The sequence below is a fragment of the Ovis aries genome, chromosome 1, assembly GCF_016772045.2.
Source record: "Ovis aries strain OAR_USU_Benz2616 breed Rambouillet chromosome 1, ARS-UI_Ramb_v3.0, whole genome shotgun sequence".
In the NCBI taxonomy this organism is placed as follows: Eukaryota; Metazoa; Chordata; class Mammalia; order Artiodactyla; family Bovidae; genus Ovis; species Ovis aries.
The window spans coordinates 140,116,468-140,143,516 of record NC_056054.1 but is presented as its reverse complement, the minus strand read 5'-3'; the positions used below and the strand labels follow the sequence as shown (position 1 = coordinate 140,143,516).

The window sequence follows — 27,049 nt, the reverse complement described above, 5'->3', positions numbered from 1 at the left end:
TCACTCCCAGGAAGCATTCAGAGCTCTTTCCCTTGCTTATGTGGTTGCCGCTCTGAGGCTTTCCTGATGGGGGCAGTGTAACTGGAAAGTGCCCTGCATGGTTGATTGTCTCACCTGGCCACACCCAGGGCCACACCCAGGGCCACACCCAGGGCCACACCCAGGGCCACACCCAGGGCCACACCCAGGGCTTCCAAATTACACAGAGCCTCCTTTCATCCTTGTTGCTGCCCCGATTGCAATCTATTTATGGTTGAGTTTCCCCGGGAATAAGTTCTGAGATGGAGCTTTGTGTGTGGAAACTTACTGGGGAGAGTGAAAATCATTCAGTTGTGTCTGACTCTTTACGACCCCATGGACTGTAGGTCGCCAGGCTCCTCTATCCGTGGAATTCTCCAGGCAAGAATACTGGAGTGGGTAGCTATTCCCTTCTCCAGGGGATCTTCCCCACCAAGGGATCGAACCTAGGTCTCCTGCATTGCAGGCAGATTCTTCACCGTTTGAGCCAAGCCCCGAATTGAACTGGGGAGTGTGCTTGAGTTCATTTCTGATGGAGGAGAGGAGGTAAGATCGCAGAAGGAAGGGTTGAACTCTAATGTAGCCATTAAGAAGGTATCAGCGAGCTCATGAGAAGGACCAGTGGTTAGATGGGGGCTGCCCACTGAACATGGTGGCACTTTTCAGAACAGAGTGTTTCCTAGGGAGAAACTCAGCTGAGAACCTTGGATCAGCCACCAACACTCCCAGCAGATAGGGAATGAGTACTTGGTCTTAAGGGGCAGTTTGGTGGGTAAAGGGGGTGGGGCAGGGGCTTACATACATTTCCTACACACAGAAGGGAAAAAGTATGTAAAAGTTGTTAAAGTTTCCCAAGAGCATGCTAAAATTCCCAAGTAAGAAAGTTCTCATTATTAAAAGAAAAAACAACAACCAAGATTAAAGATTGTTAACTCCTATTTTATACAGTCTTCCCATTTTTCAGAGCTCTCATTTCCTGAAAAGAATTGTGACCCCAGTTTCCTCACCAGTGGGATCAGAGGACAATGTAATTGGCATTTCATAGTATCACACTTCAGTTCAGTTCAGTTTAGTTGCTCAGACGTGTCTGACTCTTTGCAAGCCCCTGGACTGCAGCACGCCAGGCTTCCCTGTCCATCCCCAACGCCTGGAGCTTGCTCAAACTCATGTCCATCAAGTCGGTGATGCCATCCAGCCACCTCATCCTCTGCTGTCCATTTACCTGTCTGAATCATCTATGCCCAGCTCTGCTTGTCCTCTCTCCTCAGAGGGGATCCTGTCTCCAGCATGAGTGCCATAAGCCAATGATGAGTGATCACACTGCAGCCTCTTTCTCTTCACATCCACACATCTCAATCCTGGCATTGGTTTCAGTGTTCCTTCTTTTTCAGAGTTCCCTCTTTTTCTAGCAGATGTCCTATACTATTTTCTAGGTCTCAACAGCTTATGTTGACTCATACAGCTGCAGATGTGGATGCTTCAGGAAGGTTGCCTTGGGGGGAACCTGGCCAGATATGGCATGTTAAACATGACTCCGAGTTCTTTGCCTCTTCTTCCAAGAAGAGATTTGTGGACAGGTGGGGCAGGGGTGGGCGAGGGTTGTCTTATCTCTTTACCTTGAAAATATGTACGTCAGTGACTGCAATAACCAGGAGAGATGATATTGTACCGGTTGCCTAGCCAGCCCTTAAGAACCTGGCAGGTTCCATCTCCTGGGTTTTTAATAAAACTCCCTGCAAGAGTACTAAGCCACAAAAGTCCAACTACTTGAGACCACTGTGCTGGAGAGGCCAGCAGAGGTGCTCTGGCCAGTGGCCCCGGCTGAGCCCAGCCTGCCAAGCCATCCCTGCCTGGGTGCCAGACACGTGCATGAAGACACATTCGACCCTCCATTCAACCCATCCACTAGGCATACATCCTGAGCAACCTCAGCCAGTGCCACAGAGAGCAGAAGAATTACCCATCTGAGTTCCGCCTGATTTCCTGATCGGATGCACAAAATCCTTGTTGTTGTATGGTTGCTGAGTCGTGTCCAACTCTTTTTGATCCCATGGACTGTAACCTGCCAGGCTCCTCTGCCCATGGGATTCTCCAGGCAAGAATACTAGAATGGGTTGCCATTCCTTCCCCAGGAGAGATTTCCCACCCAGGGATCGAACCCGCGTCTCCTGTATTGCAGGCAGATTCTTTGCCAACTGAGCCACCAGGGAAGAACAGACATGGACAGGAATGTATATCTGGAGTTCAGGGCCCTTTTTTCCTTTGAGGTGAGTTGATATGGAGACTGCCAGGTTTTTTTTCCTCTGTGTTTTCTTCCCCTTTCCCCCTTTCTCTTAGAGTGTAGTCCTTTTGATCCAATCTATAACCTTGTAAAAAGGCATATGAAGAGGTTGGGAAATTGAGGATTAAAAGTGGTGGTGTTTGGGGTCACCTTCCCTCCTTCAGAATGGAGTGGGACCGTGGAACATGTGCCATTTACCTCTTGCAGGAATGTATCTCCTCTTCAGGACAGAGAGCTTTCAAAGGCTGACCTTGCTAAGACAATGCTATTATCTGGTCTCCTTCCACTGGGGAGAAACTGGCTTTTCATGGAAATTTTTCAATTATTTTTAAAAAGAGAAGGAATAGAATCTTCACTGAATTGCAACGAAAATGTAGACCTCATGGATGGAAATATGATTGAGAAATTACTCCTAAATTGAATCGATAATGCACAAAGAATCTAACTTCTGCATACCAGGGCTTTGTCCCTGTGAGCATTGCTGTTGTAGCTTCCTGTGGTCAGGCAAACTCATACCCCAAGAAGCTGCCTGAGAACTCTTTGTAATTTGGTTCATAACTTTGCACTCCCTGCCCTTCTCTGCTGTGCTCTTCGGTAAGTGTAGAGAGGACTGATGAAAGACCAAGGAAAGAGTGCAGTACAGAAATTACCATGCTGTGCACAAGACTAGCCCCAACACCCACTCCTCTGTGCACTGGAATCACAGAGGGGAAGGTGGGTTCCATCCCAATTCCCTCTTTTACTCAAAAGGAAAAGGGAGGCCCAAAGAGTTTAAATGACTTGTCCAATATCACACAGCCAGTTACCAGCAAGTTGGGATTAGAAAACCAGCATTGTTTGTATTGTGACTATTAATAAAACAACTCCTGCCTTTGTAAACATTTATTGTTGTTGTTTAGTTGCTAAGTTGTGTCTCTTTTGTGACTCCATGGACTGTAGCCCACCAGGCTCCTCTGTCCATGGGATTTTTCAGGCAAGAATACTGAATTGGTTTGTCATTTCCTTCTCTAGGGGATCTTCCTGAACCAGGGATCAAATCTGTGTCTCCTGCATTGGCAAGTAGGTTCTTAATCACTGAGCGGCCTGGGAAGCCCAGTCCCTTTTAAAAACATATTCTTTCCAAAATATGTATCCAATTTAACGTTGCAAGATGTTCTGGGCCAGGCACTTGTGATCAAGGGCTGAGTAAGACAGAGGTGGTGATACCTGTGGTTGATTCATGTTGATGTATGGCAGAAACCATCACAATATTATAAAGTAATTATCTAATTAAAAATAAAAATTGAAAAGTCAGGGGTCAAATAAAAATATACAGAGGGGGTCTTGGCCTCATGGAGCTGTAATCTTTGAGTGAGACCAAATAAAAAAATGGGACCCTGTGATGGCATATAAGATTAGTACAATGACAATCATATTAAACTTTCCTTAGTCCAGCCTTACTTAGATGTTAGAGCCAGGAAAGTTTCTTCTAGCATATCCTGATACCCAGAACATTGTAAGGGGAGAAAAGTTCCTCTTCTTCTTTGATTTTATTAGAGATTAAGTTCACAGACTTCATTTCTGTTCCTTGGCTGCAAGCTTTGCCCTTGTTCTGACAGAAAGCTGGAAGCTGCCTGGTCAACCTCACTTCTTCCTGCAGAGGTTGATAGCCCTATAAAAAGTTTATTAGCCTGATTTTGTTATCAGGGAAAGTCATTTATTTACTCTTCTTCTCTTGGTTTCTAGTCTTTATCACATAGAAGAAATTGCTGATATGAGACAAATAGACAAGTTGATATATGAATATAGACAATTCTGGTGTGGTGAAATTAGTATTCAGAAGGCTTTGGAGGACTAGTGGCTTTCCCAGGTGGTGTAGTGGTAAAGGCCCACTTGACTTCACATTCCAGGATGTCTAGCTCTAGATGAGTGATCACACCATCGTGATTATCCAGGTCGTGAAGATCTTTTCTGTACAGTTCTTCTGTGTATTCTTGCCACCTCTTCTTAATATCTTCTTCTTCTGTTAGGTCCATACCATTCCTGTCCTTTATTGAGCCCATCTTTGCATGAAATGTTCCCTTGGTGTCTCTAATTTTCTTGAAGAGATCTCTAGTCTTTCCCATTCTGTGGTTTTCCTCTATTTGTTTGCATTGATCGCTGAAGAAGGCTTTCTTATCTCTTCTTGCTGTTGTTTGAAACTCTGCATTCAGATGCTTATATCTTTCCTTTTCTCCTTTGCTTTTCACTTCTGTTCTTTTCACAGCTATTTGTAAGGCCTCCCCAGACAGCCATTTTGCTTTTTTGTGTTTCTTTTCCACGGGGATGGTCTTGATCCCTGTCTCCTGTACAATGTCACGAACCTCATTCCATAGTTCATCAGGCACTCTATCTATCAGATCTAGGCCCTTAAATCTATTTCTCACTTCCACTGTATAATCATAAGGGATTTTATTTAGGTCATACCTGAATGGTCTAGCGGCTTTCCCTATTTTCTTCAATTTGAGTCTGAATTTGGTAATAAGGAGTTCATGATCGGAGCCACAGTCAGCTCCTGGTCTTGTTTTTGATGACTGTATAGAGCTTCTCCATCTTTGGCTGCCAAGAATATAATCAATCTGATTTCGGTGTTGACCGTCTGGCGATGTGCAAGTGTAGAGTCTTCTCTTGTGTTGTTGGAAGAGGGTGTTTGCTATGACCAGTGCATTTTCTTGGCAACACTCTATTAGTCTTTGCCCTGCTTCATTCTGCATTCCAAGGCCAAATTTGCCTGTTAATCCAGGTGTTTCTTGACTTCCTACTTTTGCATTCCAGTCCCCTATAATGAAAAGGACATCTTTTTTGGGTGTTAGTTCTAAGAGATCTTGTAGGTCTTCATAGAACTGTTAAACTTCAGCTTCTTCAGCATTACTGGTTGGGGCATAGACTTGGATTACCGTGATATTGAATGGTTTGCCTTGGAGATGAACAGAGATCATTCTGTCATTTTTGAGATTGCATCCAAGTACTGCATTTCAGACTCTTTTGTTGACCATGATGGCTACTCCATTTCTTCTGAGGGATTCCTGCCCACAGTAGTAGATATAATGGTCAAGTGGGCCTTAGAAAGCATCACTACAAAGAAAGCATCACTACAAACAAAGCATCACTACGGAGGTGATGGGATTCCAGTGGAGCTATTTCAAATCCTGAAAGATGATGCTGTGAAAGTGCTACACTCAATATGCCAACAATTTGGAAAACTTAGCAGTGGCCACAGGACTGGAAAAGGTCAGTTTTCATTCCAATCCCAAAGAAAGGCAATGCCAAAGAATGCTCAGACTACTGCACAATTGCACTCATCTCACACGCTAGTAAAGTAATGCTCAAAATTCTCCAGGCCAGCCATCAGCAATACACGAACCATGAACTTCCTGATGTTCAAGCTGGTTTCAGAAAAGGAAGAGGAACCAGAGATCAAATTGCCAACATCTTCTGGATCATGGAAAAAGCAAGAGAGTTCCAGAAAAACATCTATTTCTGCTTTATTGACTATGCCAAAGCCTTTGTGTGGATCACAAAATGCGGAAAATTCTGAGAGAGATGGGAATATCAGCCCACCTGACCTGCCTCTTGAGAAATCTGTATGCAGGTCAGGAGCAACAGTTAGAACTGGACATGGAACAACAGACTGGTTCCAAATAGGAAAAGAAGTATGTCAAGGCTGTATATTGTCACCCTGCTTATTTAACTTCTATGCAGAGTACATCATGAGAAACGCTGGACTGGAAGAAACACAAGCTGGAATCAAGATTGCAGAGAGAAATATCAATAACCTCAGATATGCAGATGACACCACCCTTATGGCAGAAAGTGAAGAGGAGCTAAAAAGCCTCTTGATGAAAGTGAAAGAGGAGAGTGAAAAAGTTGGCTTAAAGCTCAACATTCAGAAAACAAAGATCATGGCATCCAGTCCCATCATTTCATGGGAAATAGATGGGGAAAGAGTGGAAACAGTGTCAGACTTTATTTTTGGGGGCTCCAAAATCACTGCAGATGGTGACTGCAGCCATGAAATTAGAAGACGCTTACTCCTTGGAAGAAAAGTTATGACCAACCTAGATAGCATATTCAAAAGCAAAGACAGTACTTTGCTGACTAAGGTCCGTCTAGTCAAGGCTATGGTTTTTCCTGTGGTCATGTATGGATGTGAAAGTTGGACTGTGAAGAAGGCTGAGCGCTGAAGAATTGATGCTTTTGAACTGTGATGTTGGAGATGACTCTTGAGAGTCCCTTGGACTGCAAGGAGATCCAACCAGTCCATTCTAAAAGAGATCAGCCCTGGGATTTCTTTGGAAGGAATGATGCTAAAGCTGAAGCTCCAGTACTTTGGCCACTTCATGTGAAGAGTTGACTCATTGGAAAAGACTTTGATGCTGGGAGGGATTGGGAGCAGGAGGAGAAGGGGACGACAGAGGATGAGATGGCTGGATGGCATCACTGACTCGGTGGACGTGAGTCTGAGTGAACTCCGGGAGTTGGTGATGGTCAGGGAGGCCTGGCGTGCTGCGATTCATGGGGTCGCAGTCGGACACGATTGAGAGACTGAACTGAGCTGAACTGTAGTGGTAAAGAATCTGCCTGCATTACAGGAGATGCAAGAGACTGGGGTTCAGTCCCTGGATCAGGAAGATCCCCTGGAAAAGGGCATGACAACCCACTCCAGTATTCTTGCCTAGGAAATTTCATGGACAGAGGAACCTGCTGGGCTACAGTACATGGGGTCTCAAAGAGTTGGACATGACTGAGTGACTGATAATTCACACACAGAGGACTTCCTGGCCAAGATACAATTAGACTTTCTGAATAAATATGTGAATAAGAAACAACCTAGAGACAAGATTGGATGGGAATGTATTAGGCTAAGCCTTGTGAAATTTCCTGTATTCAACTATTTATAACCTACAAAAATGGTGATGTCTTACAATTCAACCAAACATATTCTACAGCCTGTATCGAAATCAGTTTGATTTGGCAATCATTTATTCATTTTTCGACAATTGCTGCAATAAGAGCTTTGGGCAGTTTTACCTGTGCATGATTCATTTGCCTTATTGGACAAGTGGAGATAGTAATATTAATAGATTCATGGATCTATTTATAAGGTCAGACTTCTCTAGCCTGGCACACATTGCTTACCACTCAGGTCCTCCACAGGCAAGATCTAAGCATTGCTCTCAGACTGACTGCCTCACAGTTATAACCTGCACTCCTTGGATTTGTTGTTGTTCAGTCACTAAGCTGTGTCTGACTTTTTATGATGCCACGGCCTGTAGCCGGAGAAGGCAATGGCACCCCACTCCAGTACTCTTGCCTGGAAAATCCCATGGGTGGAGGAGCCTGGTGGGCTGCAGTCCATGGGGTCGCTAAGAGTCGGGCACGACTGAGCGGCTTCACTTTCACTTTTCACTTTCATGCATTGGAGAAGGCAATGGCAACCCACTCCAGTACTCTCGCCTGGAGAATCCCATGGGCGGAGGAGCCTGGTAGGCTGCAGTGCATGGGGTCGCGAAGAGTTGGACATGACTGAGCGACTTATATTTTCACTTTTCACTTTCATGCATTGGAGAAGGAAATGGCAACCCACTCCAGTGTTCTTGCCTGGAGAATCCCAGGGACAGGGGAGCCTGGTGGGCTGCCGTCTAGGGGTCACACAGAGTTGGACATGACTGAAGCGACTTAGCAGCAGCCGCAGCAGCATGGCCTGTAGCCTACCAGGCTATTCTGTCCATGGGATTTCCCAGGTAAGAATACTAGAGTGGGTTGCTGTTTCCTTCTCTGGGGATCTTCCCAACCCTCGGACTGAACCTGTCTCCTGCATTGGCAGGTGGATTCTTTACCACTGAGCCACCTGGGAAGCCCATACTCCTTGGACTACTTATGCCTTTATTCCAGACCTCTTAGTCCCAGGCTGGAGTCACTCTATTTACAGCCAGCTGCTGAATCTCACCTCATTGGTCCCAACATGCTTACACTGTATTAGTTTTTCTCAAGCTCTGTTTTATTAGATCCGTGGTTCACAGCCTCTTGGGTGCATACTGGAAACACCCAATGAGATTTCAGGATGTACTGATGTCTGGACTCCACCTCAGGACTCTTGATTCCAGTGGTCACAGGGATGCCAAGGCCTCGGTGTTTTTTCAAAAGTTCCGTAAGTGATTCTACAGCCCAGGCTGAGAACCAAAGTGCCCAGAGAAACCACCCATGCTTCTGCATCTTGATGAGTATTTCTCTTCCTCCTTCTGAGGTCCCTGGATCCTGAGGAATTATCCCAGATCATATTTATACTTCTTGTTTGATTTTTGCATGCAGCCCTTTCTATCATATTCCCTGTTTTTCTGCATCAATAAGTTGTTTGTGAGGAAGAGGTTATTTCTGCTGAAAAGCCTGAGGGAAGAGAGGTGCTTAGAAGAAGGCTGACAATGGAGACTCAAGAGTACTTGGGTATGGAGAGCTGGGGCCACTGCTGGTGGCATTCTTCTGTTCAATGGGAATCCTGACAGACTTGGGTGTAGCAGTGAGAATTGCCCAAGAGATTCACAAGGTAAGGCTTTGAGGTCTCCTGAAATACGCCAAGTGGGGTTCCTGAGCTGTATCACCCTTGCACTTTCTCTGCCTCACTCTCCTGGTCCTCTGAGGGCAAGTGGAGGTGCTGGACACCTGCCATTTATTATTAATATCTTTGCTGGCTCAGTTCCTTTCTCTGTATTTGGATGGCTAGAATTCTGTCCAGATTTTGCCTGTTTCATGAAGCGTTTCCTGAGTTCACTCCAGCCAGTCTTGTGTATTGTTTGGAATTTCCATAACACCTGGCTGCAAGATTTGAAGTAGAATGGACTGGGGAACAGACCAGGTTTCAGTTTTGCCCCTATCAGGAGGGTCTGATCATCTATACTCATAGTAGGTATTTGTCAAATGACTGAATGATGGAATGAATGAGTTAGCTTGGGCAAGAATCTTTTCTGAATCTCCATTTTTTTTTATTTCTGGGATAGGGCCAATATATAGATTTTTGTTTTCTCTCTAAGAATGGTCCTTGGACCATCTGTATCAAAACCCTCTGAGGTTCCTGCTTAAATGCTGAGTTCTGCCCTCCCATCTGAACCAAAATTGCTAGAGACCTGAGAATCCACGTATAACATGTTCCCAGGTGATTCAGTTCAGTTTAGTTCATTTCCGTCACTCAGTCGTGTCCGACTCTTTGCGACCCCATGAATCACAGCACGCCAGGCCTCCCTGTCCATCACCATCTCCCGGAGTTCACTCAAACTCACGTCCATCGAGTCAGTGATGCCATCCAGCCATTTCATCCTTGGTCGTCCCCTTCTTCTCCTGCCCCCAATCCCTCCCAGCATCAGAGTCTTTTCCAGTGAGTCAACTCTTTGTATGAAGAGGCCAAAGTACTGGAGTTTCAGCTTTAGCATCATTCCTTCCAAAGAAATCCCAGGGCTGATCTCCTTTAGAATGGACTGGTTGGATCTCCTTGCAGTCCAAGGGACTCTCAAGAGTCTTCTCCAACACCACAGTACAAAAGCATCAATTCTTTGGCGCTCAGCCTTCTTCACAGTCCAACTCTCACATCCATACATGACCCCTGGAAAAACCATAGCCTTGACTTATACTTAATACATTTGGAAAACCACTGAATTAGCGGTTATCAGTTCAATTAAAGTGATGTGATGGTAGTCACAAGTGTAAAACCTTGGTATTATAGAGATGGGGAATTCTTGTTGAAGTTAGATGGAAGAACTCTCTCGGTTGGAAATGTGTTAGGCAGTGGAAAGAACTCCAAGTACATCAGTATCATCTGCAGGTGGAAATGTGTTGTGCAGAGTGATAGCAGCCCATTTGAATATCATTGATTATTTATTGAATACATATTCCACCCCCTTCATAGTCAATAATTATGTATTAAATACCTGCTCATCAGGCCAAGCACAGGGAATACAAAGGGTGATTTTTGTCACATCTGTTCCATGTAGTATAATTATTTCTACTTTGCATTGTTGGTTCCAGGGCTTCCCTGGTGGCTTAGCAGTAAAGAATCCTGTAGCAATGCAGAAGACACGGGTTTGATCTCTGGGTCTGGAGGATCCCCTGAAGGAGGAAATCGCAACCCGGTCAATCCAGTATTCTTGCCTGGGAAAATCCATGGACAGAGGTGCCTGGCGGGCTACAGTCTATGGGGATCACAAAGAGTCGGACTCGACTGAGGACTAAACAACAACAAGTGTCAGTTCCAGAACAAGGAAACAGAAGCTCTAGGAAGTGACGGAGTCCAATTTCCCAGATACTTGACTGTCTTCTTACCTAATCTTGAGCTATTCATTGAAACTTCTGTTTCCACTGGGGTCTATGGATTCTGTTTCCCATAGGAATGACTCCTGAATTTTATAAATGAAATACATAAAGTAGGATAAGATTTTCTTTATAAAAATTTTTGGGAGTCATTATCTTTGCTGTGATGTACCAAATTTAAGCAGGGTCTGCATGTTATGTTGCCAGTTTGGGGACTGACAGTCTCCCAAAGAAACAACGTAACCACCAGTTGTGGCAATGTCATTCTTCTCACCTCATCATCTGGTTTCGGATGAAATTTCTAGTCATCAAAGAGCAGGCTTGCTGTGTTTCTGATTAATTGTCAGAGCCTTCTTGTTAGAAAAGCTGGCTCTTACTTCTGACTTTATTACTGAGCCGCTGTGTGATCTTAAGTATGTTAAAGAGCTTTGGGATATCTTAGTTCCACATTTCATGAAATGGAGATAAAAATACATTCCATACATCTTTCAGAAGCACCATAAGGATTAATGAGACAAGGTTAGCAGGCATATTAAAGTCACCCATTTTTTTTTCATATTTAGATTTCAGATTCATTTCCTAATACCAAAAAAGGGTCGTGTAGTTAAAAAAAAAAAATCAACTATGCAGGATTAAGATTATTTCCCCCAAAGAATGAACAGATGACAAGGAGGATTATTAAGCTTCTATATATAAATCTTCCCCTTTAATTCTGTGTTTTGTCCATACTGTAGAAGAGATTTTTTTTTTTTTTTTACAGTGCTTGGAATCTTGATCCATATGCCAAGCTGTCTGTTTAATTTAAAAACCACTGGAATGAACTAAAACATTATAGCGTCAGCAGTAATTTGCTTTACTGAGTAATGAGGGCAGTAGCTATCCCTAAGCAAGCAATAAGCCTTCAACCCAGCTCCCGACTGAGTGCTGTTATCTCTGGGACAATCCAGCGCCTGCTAGGGGAGTCTCCTGAACCAGAATTCATGGACTGAGGGTGAAAGAGGAGCTATCCATCATCACCGGCCCATCCATCACCCGTTGCCCCATGCTGAGCAGGGATTTTTGCTCTCCATGAATTTCATCAGAGGTTGTATTTCATAAGGTGAGCCTGGTGATCAGACAGGGTCACCCTGAAACCCCATCTGGAGAGTGAAGCCTCACGTGGCTTGCCTATCTCTCCTGGATTGATGAGTTTTAAAGATACGGAAAGCAGTTTAGGAAAAGCTATAGGAGCAGCTCTGTGGCTACCAGCAGCTATGCACGCATGCGCGCTAAGTCGCTTAGTTGTGTCTGATTCTTTGCTACCCTATGGACTGTAGCCCACCAGGCTTCTCTGTCCGTGGAATTCTCCAGGTAAGAATACTGGAGTGGGTTGCCATGCCCTCCTCCAGGGGATCTTCCCAACCCAGGGATCAAAACTGCATCTCCTGCAGGCAGGAGAATTGCAGGCGGATTCTTTACTGATGAGCCACCAGGGAAGACCCGGTGGTCATACCAGTGGACACAAAACATAGGAGTTGCGAGTTGATCGGGGGAGGGAAGGAGCTCAAGGGAGTTTAAAAAAAAGAACAGAAAATACAGGAAATGAACCCTGGGAAAATAAACGAAATATAAGCCAAGTGGAGGAAAGAGATACCAGAATTCTATGTAAGAGTTAGGATAAAAGGAAAAGAAAGAAAGCACTGATGGGAATAAACCAGAAGAGACTGATTTTTACATTCACTGAGATGATAGGTTTGCGGGCAAATCTTCCAAGTTCCTATGTCGAGGGTACATGTATCTAGTTTCCCAGGAGCCTTTCATTTCAAAGTGTTTGTGTGAATCTTCCCCACTCAATCCTTTCAAGAAGCTTGATCAATATTATCCCTGTTACACATGTGAGGAAAAGGAAGCAGATTATTGTAAAGATTAAGCTTCAGAGCACTTCCCTAGCACAGACTTTCCAGGGAGGGGCTCTGACAATATAATTACATTGTCACATATTTTTGTAAACCTTACAAGAGAAACCCATCAGCTTCAGATGACTGTGTTTCCTTTCTGACTTCTCTGACTTCTCCATTGTGCTTCAGCTCGTCTTGGATGGAACTGGACCACTTGTGGCAACTGCCTGACGGAAGTTGACATGAGATTGTACTTAGATGGGGTGTGGTGGCATATATTTAGAAAATGAAAGGCTCCCAGGAAAGTAGAAACATGTACCTTGACAGAGAGGGGAAAAACAAAAACAAAACCCTCTTTCAGTTCGATTGCCTCATCAGCTCTAACTGCTGTCTCGTTCTCATGCTTCTGCAGAAGAATTCAGTTTTGTATATAAGCTCTACAAGGAGGTTTCTTTGGGAATGGCAGGAACGCATTCCATCTCCTTTCTCTCTCTTTGTACCTCTGAAGAATCTCACGTTGTCCTTTTATTGTCCATTTCATTCATTCTGGAAAGATGTCTAAAAAATGCTCAGTTTTAAGCCTAGAATGTGATAGGAGACAGGTCAGTGTCCAGTGGAGGGGGTATCCAGTCTAGTTGCACAGAAAATAGTCTATTTTAGAAAAACTGTTCATTGATTGACAGCTCCACACCACAAACAACACCCCTTAGCACATTGAAAAGGCTTTTTCCTTTCTTTCTTTTTTGAGCGAGAGAGATTGTGAGGGAAGGCAGGAAAAAGAAAGGAAGAGGAGTATTACGATAGCAAATGGCAGTAAGGAAAAAGTTAAAATGGTGAATTTAGGATCTTGAAGAAAAGTCTGAATGAACAAAGAAGATAAAATCTTTCCTTGAATGCTGTCCCATAGTCTGATTCCTCAGAAACAATAAAGGGAAAACATTATTTTGGTTGGTACAGTAATTAACCTACATATTTCTTTTTGTATTTATTTTCAAGTTGAGCAAGTCCTAGGCAAGTGCCTATTAGACAATATTGCCTTTAATATTTCCGGTGATGGTATTCCTCTTGAATGACATTAGAATTACAAAAAAAAAATTTGCAATGTAATTTATTTTCTGGCTGTCAGAACACACACACATACTCACACACACCCCAATCCTTATACTTGAAAAAAAAAAACAACTCCAAATAGGGAAAACTATGACTGAAAAGGGCCTACTTTTTACCTAATCCAGGGTCCAATCTTTTAAGAGCTCTTTCAGCAAAATGATCAAATCTAACCCATCAGTGGTGGCTCAGACGATAAAGAATCCACCTGCAACGCAGGAGACCTGGGTTTGATCCCTGGACCTGGAAGATCCTGGAAGGAGGGCATGACAACCCACTTCATTATTCTTTCCTGAAGAACCTACATGAACAGAGGAAGCTGGCGGGTTACAGTCCATGGGATCGCAAAGAGTTGGACATGACTGAGCGACTAAGCGCAACCCATGAATCCTCTCTGCTGATATCTTTCTTCTAAGGTCCATCTTGGAAATCTTGTCTGAGTCCTTGAAGGCAACATCTCAGAGGATACTCAGTGTATTTAAATATGATCTTTGTCAACACCCTCCTTTCTCTCTGCACACCTGACTTCTCTCTCACTGTCAATCTCCTAATTAACCACTCTTATCCTGTATCTCTATTTCTTATCTCCTGTATCTCGCTGTATCCCCAACCTAATTCCCTCTTCCTTCAATCTCACAGCCCCGCCCTCACCATGTCCTTCTGAGTCTACTTCTTAAACGTATCTCAGTTCCATCCATTTGTTTCTGTCTCTACTATCAGTTCAGTTCAGTTCAGTCGCTCAGTCGTGTCCGACTCTTTGCCACCCCATGAATCGCAGTACGCCAGGCCTCCCTGTCCATCACCAACTCCCAGAGTTCACTCAGGCCTAACACTCACTACCTCCTTTCTCCTGGACTAATGCTAATCTCCAGTGCAATTGGAGTGATAGTCCTGAGATGCAGTTCTTTTGTTCCAGAAGCTGTAAGTTTAAAAAAAAATTTATTTACTTTTAATTGGAGGATAATTGCTTTACAATCTTGTGTTGGTTTCGCCCATACATCAGTATGAATCAGCCATAAGCATACATATGTCCCTTCCGTCTTTGCCGTATAATGCTAGGAATTCAAACCTGGTGTTCTAGAGGGGTGGGATGGGATGGGAGGTGGGAGGAAGGTTCAGAAGCTATAAGTTTTAAAGTGGCTTAATTTGTTTCCCCCTGAGCAAAACAAAATTCTTGTAAAAAAACCTGATACTAGGTCTAGCCCTGTCAAATCTGGTCTTCCCTTATTTCCCCAACCACATCTTTGGCATTTCCATCCTGTTTGGAAAAACTATGACTGGGAAGATAACTATGATAGCAAGTACCATCTCTCCTTCTTTCCCCTTTGTCCATGTTTCTGTCCACCATTGATGTTGCATCCATTTCTTTTGGTACCTAGAATGTGCCCTGCACTTGTCCTCTCTTCCTAAGGCCTTCAGCCAAGGAAGGATCCAATCCCTTCTTTCTGGTCCTTTAGGATCCCACACTCCTATTCACCCCGAGGAAAGTCTCCCTAACCCTCCTCTTCTATTAGTTTACATTGGGTGTTTATTGTGTGTCTGAGGAATCCTCATCTTCCCACTTAACATACCACCCTCTTTTGTGATTGTTTGTGGGCCTGTTTGTATTTTGTAAATGAATAAATTTTTTAACTATTTCAAAGAAATGCATCTTAGAATCCCTCATGGACCATATCATAGAGGACTACTGATTTGTAAAAATATGGCACGTAAGTGGTAGAAGGGTCTAATAACTGGTGTCTCTTCTTGGTAAAAGTTTTCTTTTACCAGACAGGTGTTATTGGTAATTGTTCTATGTGGCACTTTGAAATAGCTACAACCTATGGGAATATTTCTCCTTGATAAATAATATGCTCAAAATTTAATTTTCTCTTCCTCCTTTTTTATCATGAGAGCTCACCCGCAGTAGGAAGAACTGGTTGGTACAATTGAATATGTTATGGTTCTTATGAAGAGAGTTAAACTTGCCTGGGATTGTTCACAGAAAATTACTGGCTGTGCTGGAAACAACCTTGGTTTTGTTATATGCCTGCATCTATTCTTAAACTGGGACTAGATACAAAGAACTATAAAAATTGGTGGGAAGGCTTGCATGCTTCTGGAGGATGAACTATTACTGCTGGTGTTCAGTTGCTAACTCATGTCCGATTCTTTGCCACCCAATGGACTGCAGCATGCCAAGCTTCCCTGTCCTTCTCTATTTCCCAGAGTTTGCTCAAACTCATGTCCATTGAGTTGGTGATACTATCTAACCTTCGTATCCTCTGCCACACTCTTCTCCTTTTGCCTTCAATCTTTCCCAGTATTGGGGTCTTTTCCCCGATCGGCTCTTTGCATCAGGTAGCCAAAGTACTGGAGCTCCCCATGAAGCAAAAAGTGTAACTGTGGATCGTAGGTAGGAGTTTAAGAAAGATTTAGAGTCACTGACTCTATTCTCTTCTAAATACTTCTCCGTTCAATCTTCTAACACGTCCATACTTAACAAACTCCCTCACTCTCCATTTTTTGGAAGTGTTGCTCATGAGTCTCTTCCCTTTGAAAATACTTGTGTTTTTCCTTGGTTATTTCTAGAGAAATAGTTTTTATATAAATATGAAAAAAGTTAAAAGAGCTTGAAGTTTAATCCTTAAAAGTCTGTTTTTGTAGATAGAAATTTAGATATTGTTCTTTGGAAGCTACTGAACATCGACTCATACATTTCTGCCATCAATATCCATTCACATCGAGAGCTAAAGTGCATTTACCTCTCTTTATAGTATTATTATGTTCTGCAGTAGGAAATGGCAACCTGCTCCAGCATTCTTTCCTGTAAAATCCCATGGACAGGGGAGCCTGGTGGGCTACAGTCCACGGGATCACATAGACACAATTGAGCGACTGAACACATAGTATTGTTATGTCACTAGAGATCCTGTATTTTATCCCAACTGAATATAGGGGATTGTGGCAAAATATGCAGGGATGTCTTGGGATTTTCATTATGACTATGATTGACTTGAGGTGACTTTCCATTCTGCTGATGAATATAAAATCACTGCTAAAATGTCCTCATTCAGCAGACCTACAAAAACAAAGAAGGGAAGTAATTTAATTTTAGCTTATATTTAGCTTTGACTCTGTGGTCCCAGTTTTGGATGGCAGCCACAAAAAGCCAGGCAAATTCCCACGAAGCCAGGACTATACAAGAATTTCAGGCTAGAGCAGGTGGTTGCAGTTTTCTCCTTAGAAAAGTCCCATGGTATTTCATAATAACTATTTATGATCAAACAGAGGCATATTCTCTTACTTATGAACATGCACTCTGTAAACATCCTTCGTGTACACTTCCTGTTTGCAGCTGTCTTGGAGTTCCCTATTCTCCCTGACCTCAGGAACTTCCTTATTCTATTGAGCCAACTGACCAAATCTTGTGGTCACTCACACCCAGTCCACCTCATGCCGGACACTTCCCTCTTCCCTAGCCCTACTGCCAGTGCTAACCCATCTTAGTCACTGGGCCACCAGAGCAGTCCCTATGCTAACCCATCTTTTCACATGTTTCTTCTTGATGTCAGAGCAGAGCTGAAGTTTACAGCTGTGGAAATGTGGACGCATTTGCTACAGTCCAAACTGGAACTCTAAATGTGTTTCCCTTAGGAATTCACGTGGTAGCCTTCCTCCAAGAAGAGTTGAATAGAGTTTCCCCTCAGCCTTGGAACCAAATCATCACAGAATAATGGTTGTGGAAAGTATGTTAAACAATGGACTTGGGGTGAGGTGGATGATGATTTGGGAAAAATTGGAATTGCCTGGGCTTCCAGTGCTATTCATATTTATGATTTACTCATATTCACTTAGTAACAAAATGAATTGTGATTTTAAGTGTTTCATTTTGAAATAATCGAAATAGACTATTATTGCAGGCATAATTTAGTAATCAGGTCAGAAGCATGAATGACAAATCTGACTAGCCTCTGAGAGTGCGCGTCATCCCATATTTACAAAGTGTTGTAATGCTAGAATTTCAGCAAAGGAAAAATATGTAAAATCAAAATGAGTGGGAATAAGTTGGATTTTGACTTTTCTTTTTCACCCCTGAAATTTAATATGTATTTAGAAAACAGATTCAAAAGTATATGATGTTTTGCTGCTATATTTAAAATGGATAGGATCTACTGTATAGCGCATGGAACTCTGCTCAGTGTTATGTGGCAGCCTGGATGGGAGGGGAGTTTAGGGGGAGAATGGATACATTTATATGTTTGGCTGAGTCCCTTCACTGTCCATGTGAAACTGTCACAACATTGGTAATTGGCTATACCCCAAGACAAAGTAAAAAGTCAAAAAAAGAAGTGTACAGAGTTTAATTAGGTTATTTTGGAGAAGGAAATGGCAACCCACTCCAGTATTCTTGTCTGGAAAATACCATAGACAGCCTATGGGGTCACTAAGTTGGACATGACTAAGCAACGAAACAACAACAAATTAGGTTACTTATACTTTTAAAATGTTATTCCTAAAGGCAGTGTTGTCTGGTGAGCCATAAACACTGTGCCCTTTGAGAATCTAGAGAGAAAGAAATGAGTGAGAAGGAAAAGAAGTGCTTGTATTGGCTAAGCCGAATGTACAGGTGGTTGGAATGGTCCTATGGTTGCAGGAACGAGGACGGACTTTGCTAATTAAAATGAAAACTCAGAGTGGAAATTGTGTAAGAAATAAATGTTTAGAGAAAATTGAGAGCTGCTTCTTACATAAGAATTAAGTGGCTAAAAATGATCTATCACATAAATGGATATTTTCTCTGATGAAAGAAAAACATAATTTGAAGACTGAAAATAGGGGAACAGAGTGGGGCAAATGAGCTAGATATAGGAAGGACTTCTGTTCTGCAGCTAAAATCTTTCTATTGATAATTTTTAATGGTTGATGGGGATTGAGTTTTTTGTAAAGATGAGGTCTCTAATGCATGAGTTCCTTCTCTTCTCTTCTACTATTCACTTTTACACTCTAAATTTCTCACCTTTCTAAGAGAAGCTCTTCATAAATTTACTTTCTAAAGTATCAGGGGAATGATAAGTAACAAGAAGATGGGACAAAATGAAAAGAACTAGGAAAAAATCACAAGCTTGAGGAGCTGAAAGTGCAGAAAAGAAATTGCATCTTCGTGTAGAAACATTTGTTTATGGGGGAGAGAACAGTACAGGGCACTCTGCTTACAGAAAGGAAAAGCAAAATCAAAATGTCATGCCAAACCAAACAGCAGGCAGAACCTCTGAACCTTGGGTTTACGTCCAAAGAACCATATCAGGAGACTCACAAAGAGAAAGATCAGGAACGTTAACCAGAATTCCAGGCCAACACAACTCAGTAGAAATCATTAAGCACATGAAAAGCAAATGGTGTGCCAGGGACTCTGCTGGGGGCATGGTGCACAAGGTGCAGTCAGAGATGGGAGCCAGGCTTTGCAGGTGCTCGGGGACTGAAGTGGAGGAGAACGAAGAGGGGGAGACGTGGGGAGGCAGGAGCTGGTAAAGGTATGAACAGCTTTCTAATATGATAGAAGAAATGAGTCTTATAGGCATCACACAACCTTTAAGGAAGGGAAAAATGTGTTTGTCCAGCAATGTTATAAAGTGTCTCTGATGAATGAGGGGACAGGAGATAGGAATCTGAACCAATTATGTTGAGAGTATCAAATTGCATTTGGGACCTTGCTGAGGATTTGTCTTAGTTATCTCTGGGTCTTTAGGACCTAGAGCTGAGGCTGAATTCAGTTCAGTCTCTCAGTCTTGTGCAGCTCTTTGTGACCCCATGGACTGCAGCATGCCAGGCCTCCATGTTCATCACCAAATCCTGGAGCTTGCTTTGACTCATGTCCATTGAGTCGGTGATGCCATCCAGCCATCTCATCCTCTGTCATCTCCTTCTCCTCCTGCCTTCAGTCTTTTCCAGCATCAGGGTCTTTCCCAAGGAGTCAGTTCTTTGCATCAGGTGGCCAAAGTATTGGAGTTGCAGCTTCAGCCTCAGTCCTTCCAATGAATATTCAAGACTGATTTCCTTTAGGATGGACTGGTTGGATCTCCTTGCAGTTCAAGGGACTCTCAAGAATCTTCACCAACACCACAGTTCAAAACCATCAATACTTCAGCACTCAGCTTTCTTTATAGTCCAACTCTCACATCCATACATGACTACTAAGTTGGGGCTCAATAAGGTATTGACTATTCTTAATTAAAGCCTTTAAAAGTTTCCATTAGTGACCTTTGTTGTTCAGTTGCTCAGTCACCGTCAGTTCAGCTCAGTTCAGTTGCTCAGTCATGTCCAACTCTTTGCAACCCCGTGAACTCCAGCACACCAGGCCTCCCTGTCCATCACCCAACTCCTGGAATTTACCCAAAGTCATGCCCATTGAGTCGGTGATGCCATCCAAACATCTCATCCTCTATCATCCCCTTCTCCTCCTGTCCTCAATCTTTCCCAGCATCACAGTCTTTTCCAATGAGTCAACTCTTCACATCAGGTGGCCAAAGTATTGGAGTTTCAACTTAAACATCAGTCCTTCCAATGAACACCCAAGACTGATCTCCTTTAGGATGGACTGGTTGGATCTCCTTGCAGTCCAAGGGACTCTCAAGAGTCTTCTCCAAAATCACACTTCAAAAGCATCAGTTCTGTGCTCAGCTTTCTTTATAGTCCAACTTTCACATTCATACATGACTACTGGAAAAACCATAGCCTTGACAAGATGGACTTTTGTTGACAGAGTAATGTCTCTGCTTTTGAATATGCTATCTAGGTTGGTCATAACTTTCCTTCCAAGAAGTAAGTGTGTTTTAATTTCATGGCTGAAATCACCATCAGCAGTGATTTTGGAGCCTCCTCAAAATAAAGTCAGCCATTGAATTTGTAAATTGCTTTGGGTAGTATACTCATTTTCACTATATTGATTCTTCTGATCCATGAACATGGTATATTTCTATACAGCATGCTTGGGGCTGGTGCATGGGGATGACCCACAGAGATGTTATGGGGTGGGAGGTGGGAGGGGGGTTCATGTTTGGGAATGCATGTAAGAATTAAAGATTTGAAAATTTAAAAAAACATAAAAAATTAAAAAATAAAATAGTCAGCCACTATTCCACTGTTTCCCCATCTATTTACCATGAAGTGATGGGACTGGATGCTGTGATCTTAGTTTTCTGAATGTTGAGCTTTAAGCCAACTTTTTCACTCTCCTCTTTCACTTTCATCAAGAGGCTCTTCAGTTCTTCTTCACTTTCTGTCATAAGGATGGTGACATCTGCATCTCTGAGGTTATTGATATTTCTCCAAGCAATCTTGATAGCATCTTGTTCTTCATCCAGCCCAGCATTTCTCATGATGTACTCTGCATATAAGTTAAATAAATAGGGTGACAATATACAGCCTTGACATACTCCTTTTCCTATTTGAAACCAGTCTGTTGTTCCATGTCCAGTTCCAACTGTTGCTTCCTGACCTGCATACAGATTTCTTAAGAGGCAGGTCAGGTAGTCTGGTATTCCCATCTCTTTCAGAATTTTCCACAGTTTATTGTGATCCACACAGTCAAAGGCTTTGGCATAATCAATAAAGCAGAAATAGATGTTTTTCAGGAACTCTCTTGCTTTTTCCATGATCCAGCAGATGTTGGCAATTTGATTTCTGCTTCCTCTGCCTTTTCTAAAACCAGCTTGAACATCTGGAATTTCATGGTTCATGTATTGTTGAATTGGAGAATTGGCTTGGAGAATTTTGAGCATTACTTTGCTAGCATGTGAGATGAGTGCAACTGTGCAGTTATTTGAGCAGTCTTTTTTCTTTGGGATTGGAATAAAAACTGACCTTTTTCAGTCCTGTGGCCACTGCTGAGTTTTCCAAATTTGCTGATATATTGAGTGCAGCACTTTCACAGCATCATCTTTTAGAATTTGAGATAGCTCAACTGGAATTCCATCACCTCCACTAGTTCATAGAGATGCTTCCTAAGGCCCACTTGTCTTTACATTCCAGGATGTCTGGCTCTAGGTGAGTGATCACATCATCATGATTATCTGAGTTGTGAAGATCTTTTTTGTACAGTTCTTCTGTGTATTCTTGCCACCTCTTCTTAATATTCTGCTTCATTAGGTCCATACCATTTCTGTCCTTTATTGAGCCTATCTTTTCATGAAATGTTCCCTTGGTATCTCTAATTTTCCTGAAGAGAGCTCTAGTCTTTCCCATTCTGTTGTTTTCCTCTATTTCTTTGCACTGATCACTGAGGAAGGCTTCTTATGTCTCCTTGCTATTCATTGGAACTCTGCATTCGATGGGTATATCTTTCCTGTCTCCTTTGCTTTTTGCTTCTCTTCTTTTCACAGCTATTTGTAAGGCCTCCTCAGATAGCCATTTTGCTTTTTTGCTTTTTTTTTTTCCTTGGGGATGGTCTTGATCTCTGTCTCCTGTAAAATGTCACATACCTCCGTCCATAGTTTATCAGGCACTCTGTCTATCAGATCTAGTCCCTTAAATCTATTTCTCACTTCCACTGTATAATCATAAGGGATTTGATTTAGGTCATACCTGAATGGTCTAATGGTTTTCCCTACTTTCTTCAATTTCAGTCTGAATTTGGCAATAAGGAGTTCATGATCTGAGCCACAGTCAGCTCCTGGTCTTGTTTTTGATGACTGTATAGAGCTTCTCCATCTTTGGCTGCAAAGAATATAATCAATCTGATTTTGGTGTTGACCATCTGGTGATGTCCATGTGTAGAGTCTTCTCTTGTGTTGTTGGAAGAGGGTGTTTGCTATGACCAGTGCATTCTCTTTGCAAGACTCTATTAGCCTTTGCCCTGCTTCATTCTGTACTCCAAGGGCAAATTTGCCTGTTTCTTGACTTCCTACTTTTGCATTCCAGTCCCCTCTAATGAAAAGGACATCTTTTTTGGGTGTTAGTTTAAAAGGTCTTGTAGGTCTTCATAGAACCTTTCAACTTCAGCTTCTTCAGCGTTACTGGTTGGGGCATAGGCTTGGATTACTGTGATATTGAATGGTTTGCCTTGGAAATGAACAGAGATCATTCTGTCATTTTTGAGATTGCATCCAAATACTGCATTTTGGACTCTTTTGTTGACTATGATGGTTACTCCATTTCTTCTGAGGGATTCCTGCCCACAGTAGTAGATATAACAGTCATCTGAGTTAAATTCACCCATTCCAGTCCATTTTAGTTCACTGATTCCTCAAATGTCGACATTTACTCTTGCCATCTCCTGTTTGACCACTTCTAATTTGCCTTGATTCATGGACCTAACATTCCAGGTTCCTATGCAATATTGCTCTTTACAGCATTGGACCTTGCTTCCATCACCAGTCCCATCCACAACTAGGTGTTAGTTTTTCTTTGGCTCCATCTCTTCATTCTTTCTGGAGTTATTTCTCCACTGATCTCCAGTAGCATATTGGGCACCTACCAACCTGAGGAGTTCATCTTTCAGTGTCCTATCTTTTTGCTTTTTCATACTATTCATGGGGTTCTCAAGGCAAGAATACAGAAGTGGTTTGCCATTGCCTTCTCCAGTGGACCACATTTTGTGAGTCACCTTTGGAAAGCAGAAGTAGACAGGAATAAATCAGGACAGGTTCTAGCTATGCTGAAATTGTGCAGTATCCAAGTGACAGTTGAGGTGCTGACTTCAACCTATAGGCTTATGATATTTTTTTCTTTGTCTTATTTCATATTTTTAAATATCATTGAATTGAGTTCCTTGGGTAGGAGATGTACCCTTCAGTTTGCCATGGTCACATGCATTCCTTGTTATATGACAATTGTTTCGTTTCTGAAGGCATTTGAGTTTGAGGCTTTCTCATTACCTGGGAAACAAAGAACCACAGTCAGCTGAGTGAGTGATGTGAGTGAGTGAGCTGATATAAAAAATAAAATTTTGTAAGTTCACATGGGATGTTTCCAAATGTGTATCATTGCCTCAAAACTAGGGGCAGATGATTGCATCCTCTTATTTGCTCAATTAATGTCCCTAGTACCTATTTGTCATTTAAAAAAAATTGAAGTATAGTTGTTTTACAATATTGTGTTAATTTCTGCTGTACAGGAAGGTGATTCAGTTATAGACCCATATGTTCTTTTTCATATTCCTTTCCATTGTGGTTTACCACAGGATATTGAATCTAGTTCCTTGTGCTGAATAATAGCACTTTGTTTATCCAGCATCTGCTAATCCCAAACTCCCAGTCTTTCCCACATACTCCCATTTGCCTTTGAAAAAATAATAGGTCTAGAACCTCCTTCTTAAGAACTCAGTTGTTTAAGGACTCCAGCCAGGTTGGTTATATTTGAAAACCAAATATAACCAAATATAACCATAAACACCAGAATTTCCAAACACTTATCAGAGACTGATGACTCACTTGGTTGACAAAGTTCCCTTGATGTTTACTTACAGGCTTAAGCACTTCCAAACACAACTGTTGAGGCCAGATTTGTCCGCTGCACATTGTGCTGAAACCAGCACTTTCCCCATCTCCATCAACTTTGTCCAGTTCCTTCACAGACCCCAGGTCCTCAGCCAGATGGACCCTTGCCTCTAGGTTACTGTCTCTAGCACCACCCTAGTTTATCCAGAGTTTTCTTAACTTCAAAACTCCGGGAGCAGAGTTGGACTATTGAAACCTCTCCCAGAGGCTCTGGATTCTTTGTATAAAAAGACTCATTTCTTTCCAAGTGACAGCCTCACTACCTGCCGTTTCCTTGAACTAGAAAACCTTGCTTGAAAAACAGAAGCTTTGGGACTTCCCTGGTTGTCCAGTGGTTAAAACTTCTGCTTCCAGTGCCTGGGTTGCTGGTTTGATCCCTGGTCAAAATGCTTAGATCCCAAATGCCTCCCAGCCAAAAAGCTATAACATAAACAACAAAAACAATATTGTAACAAATTCCATAAAGACTTAAAAATGGTCCATGTTAAAAAAGTCTTAAAAAAAAAGAAAAACAAAAGCTTTTTTCCCCCCACACTTTGGAGCCCTTCACCATCCCTATGTGGGCCAATTTCCCCTTGTTATTTAACAAAGGCAGACTCCTGAAATGCATTCTAAAATGGAGAAGATTTGCTTCTGGGTGACTTTCTCTAATTAAACTGCATCAACCATCCTGCTTGCTCTCTGCTCAGTCTCCCCAATAGCATTCACATTTTTCATATGAAACTTTGCATCGACTCAAAAACTCGAGTATATATAAAAAAAAAATTGTATGGAAAGATGATCAGCTCTAGTAACCCAGGCAAGTTCTATAAAACACCTGAATTATAAATAATGTAAGAAAGGCTGTGGAAGCTCAGTTCTTAGAAGACTCTCTTCTACCAAATGTAATAATTCAGTCAATTGCCAGAACTTTGTAAATGCTGAGCTGCTTTCAAGCAGGGCCTCATTTATACTCTTTCCTATTTTATCTGTGATAGTCATTCAGTTGTGTTTGACTCTTTGCAACCCTCAGGCTCGCAAATGTAGCCCACCAGGCTCCTCTGTCCATGAGATTTTCCTGGCAAGAACACTTGAGGGGGTAGCCATTCCCTTCTCCAGGGGATCTTCCTGACCAAGGGATTGAACCTGAGTCTCCTGCATTGCATGCGGATTCTTCACCATCTGAGCCACCAGGGAAACCCAAGACAGTGCAGTTATAATCAAACTCATGTTACAAATGGGAGGCACTGAATGAGGGTGGTCAAATCCATTTTATATATGGGAACATGAGGCACCTGCCCAAGGTCACACTCCCAGTAGCAGCAAGAGCATCCAAACCTAGACAGTGTGCTTCCAAGGTGTCGTTGTTGTTCAGTCTCTAAGTCATCTCCAGCTCTTCGCGACCCCATTGGACTGTAGCCTGCCAGGCTCCTCTGTCCACAGGGTTTTCCAGGCAAGAATACTAGAGTGGGTTGTCAGGACCTCCCCTCTAGCCTATGCTCTGTGGGGAGATGCTCAGTCTTGAAGGATGAATGCAAAGTGATAAAGAGGGATGGGACAGAATCTTGGTATGGCATCCAACCCTCCAAACCTCACACCTCTCAGGGAACAAGCTGTCCACTGGTACCACCTGGGAAGCCAAGCCCTGATTTGCATAAGCTTAATAGAGGTTTCTTTTTAAAAATTTTAAGTTATTACTTAAAATAGTAATGAATCTTCTTAGTTAAAAATACCTGTAAAAATCTACTCTGAGCAGTATTTTTCCCATCCATCATTACTTTCCCTAGCTGGTACTCTCTTTCCAGTAGGGTAACCACATTTTTAAAATTAATACTGAAATTTTTATTATGTTTTATGGGCGGAGGGGGAAGAAACTGAGGAGGGAGAGAGGAAGACGGACACATGGAAACTAGGTTTATTAGGTACAAATGTTATTTTCTGCCCTTTTAATATAAATGGCAGGTAGCATACAAACTGACATCTTTTTTCATATTAATATATTTTGCAAATAATTATATAATAGTACATAAATAACTTCTTCATTCATTTTCTAGTTACAAAATATTTTATTGGATTGTTTCTAATTCTTTGCTATTACAAAAAATGCTTCAGTGAGAACCTGTGTATGTATACCATTTTACATACATATAGGTATTTCTGTAGAATAAAATGTTAAAATTGGAATTGCTAATTGCAAGAATATAATAGGAATTTGTTATTCTTATAGATGTTGTCCAGTATTCCATTAGGAGTTGTGACAAGTTATAGTGCCCCTAGCAATTCAGGAGAGTGCCCATTGTCCTGCAGTTTAATTAATACAGCATATTATCAAACTGCTGGCTTCTTATTCATCTGACAAGTAAAAATGACAGGTAGTTCTGATCTGTATTCTTTATGTTACAAGGGAGATTACACATCTTTTCCAGATATTTGAGACACATTCATAATTTCTTTTTGGTGAATTGTCTATCCATACCCTTTATCTGGAGCTTCTCCCATGACTCATTGGTAAAGAATCCGCCTGAAATGCAGGAGACGCAGGTTTGATCCTGGGGCTGGGAAGATCCCCTGGAGGAGGGCATGGCAACCCACTCCAGTATTCTTGCCTGGAGAATCCCCATGAACACAAGAGCCAGGCAGGCTACAGTCCACGGGGTCGCAAAGAGTCAGACAGGACTGACACGCTACTTAGCATGAACATACGCACATCCTTATCCATTTTTATTGTGTTTTTTTTTTTTCTTATCTGTTGAAATGTACTTTATATTTTACAAATGTTAGGCCTTTGTCTACAGTAAATTTCAAACACTTTATCAGTTTATCATTGTCTTTTGATTTTGCTTATTAAGATTTTTGGTTTTGATTATCTGATTTGTTTTGTTTTGTCACACATAAGCTTTGATGATATAGTTGGTTATATAGAAATTATCAGTCTTCTTTGAAGACTTCGGCATGTTGGGAGTGATAGAAACATCTTTTCTTGTTTTCTTCTAGTA

General features: G+C 42.1%; 1 pseudogene; it reads right to left on the bottom strand.

Annotated features, from left to right (window-relative positions):
* Positions 1-4,779: 4,779 nt before the first annotated feature.
* On the bottom strand, positions 4,780-22,957 carry LOC132658346 (craniofacial development protein 2-like; annotated as a pseudogene).
* Positions 22,958-27,049: the final 4,092 nt, after the last annotated feature.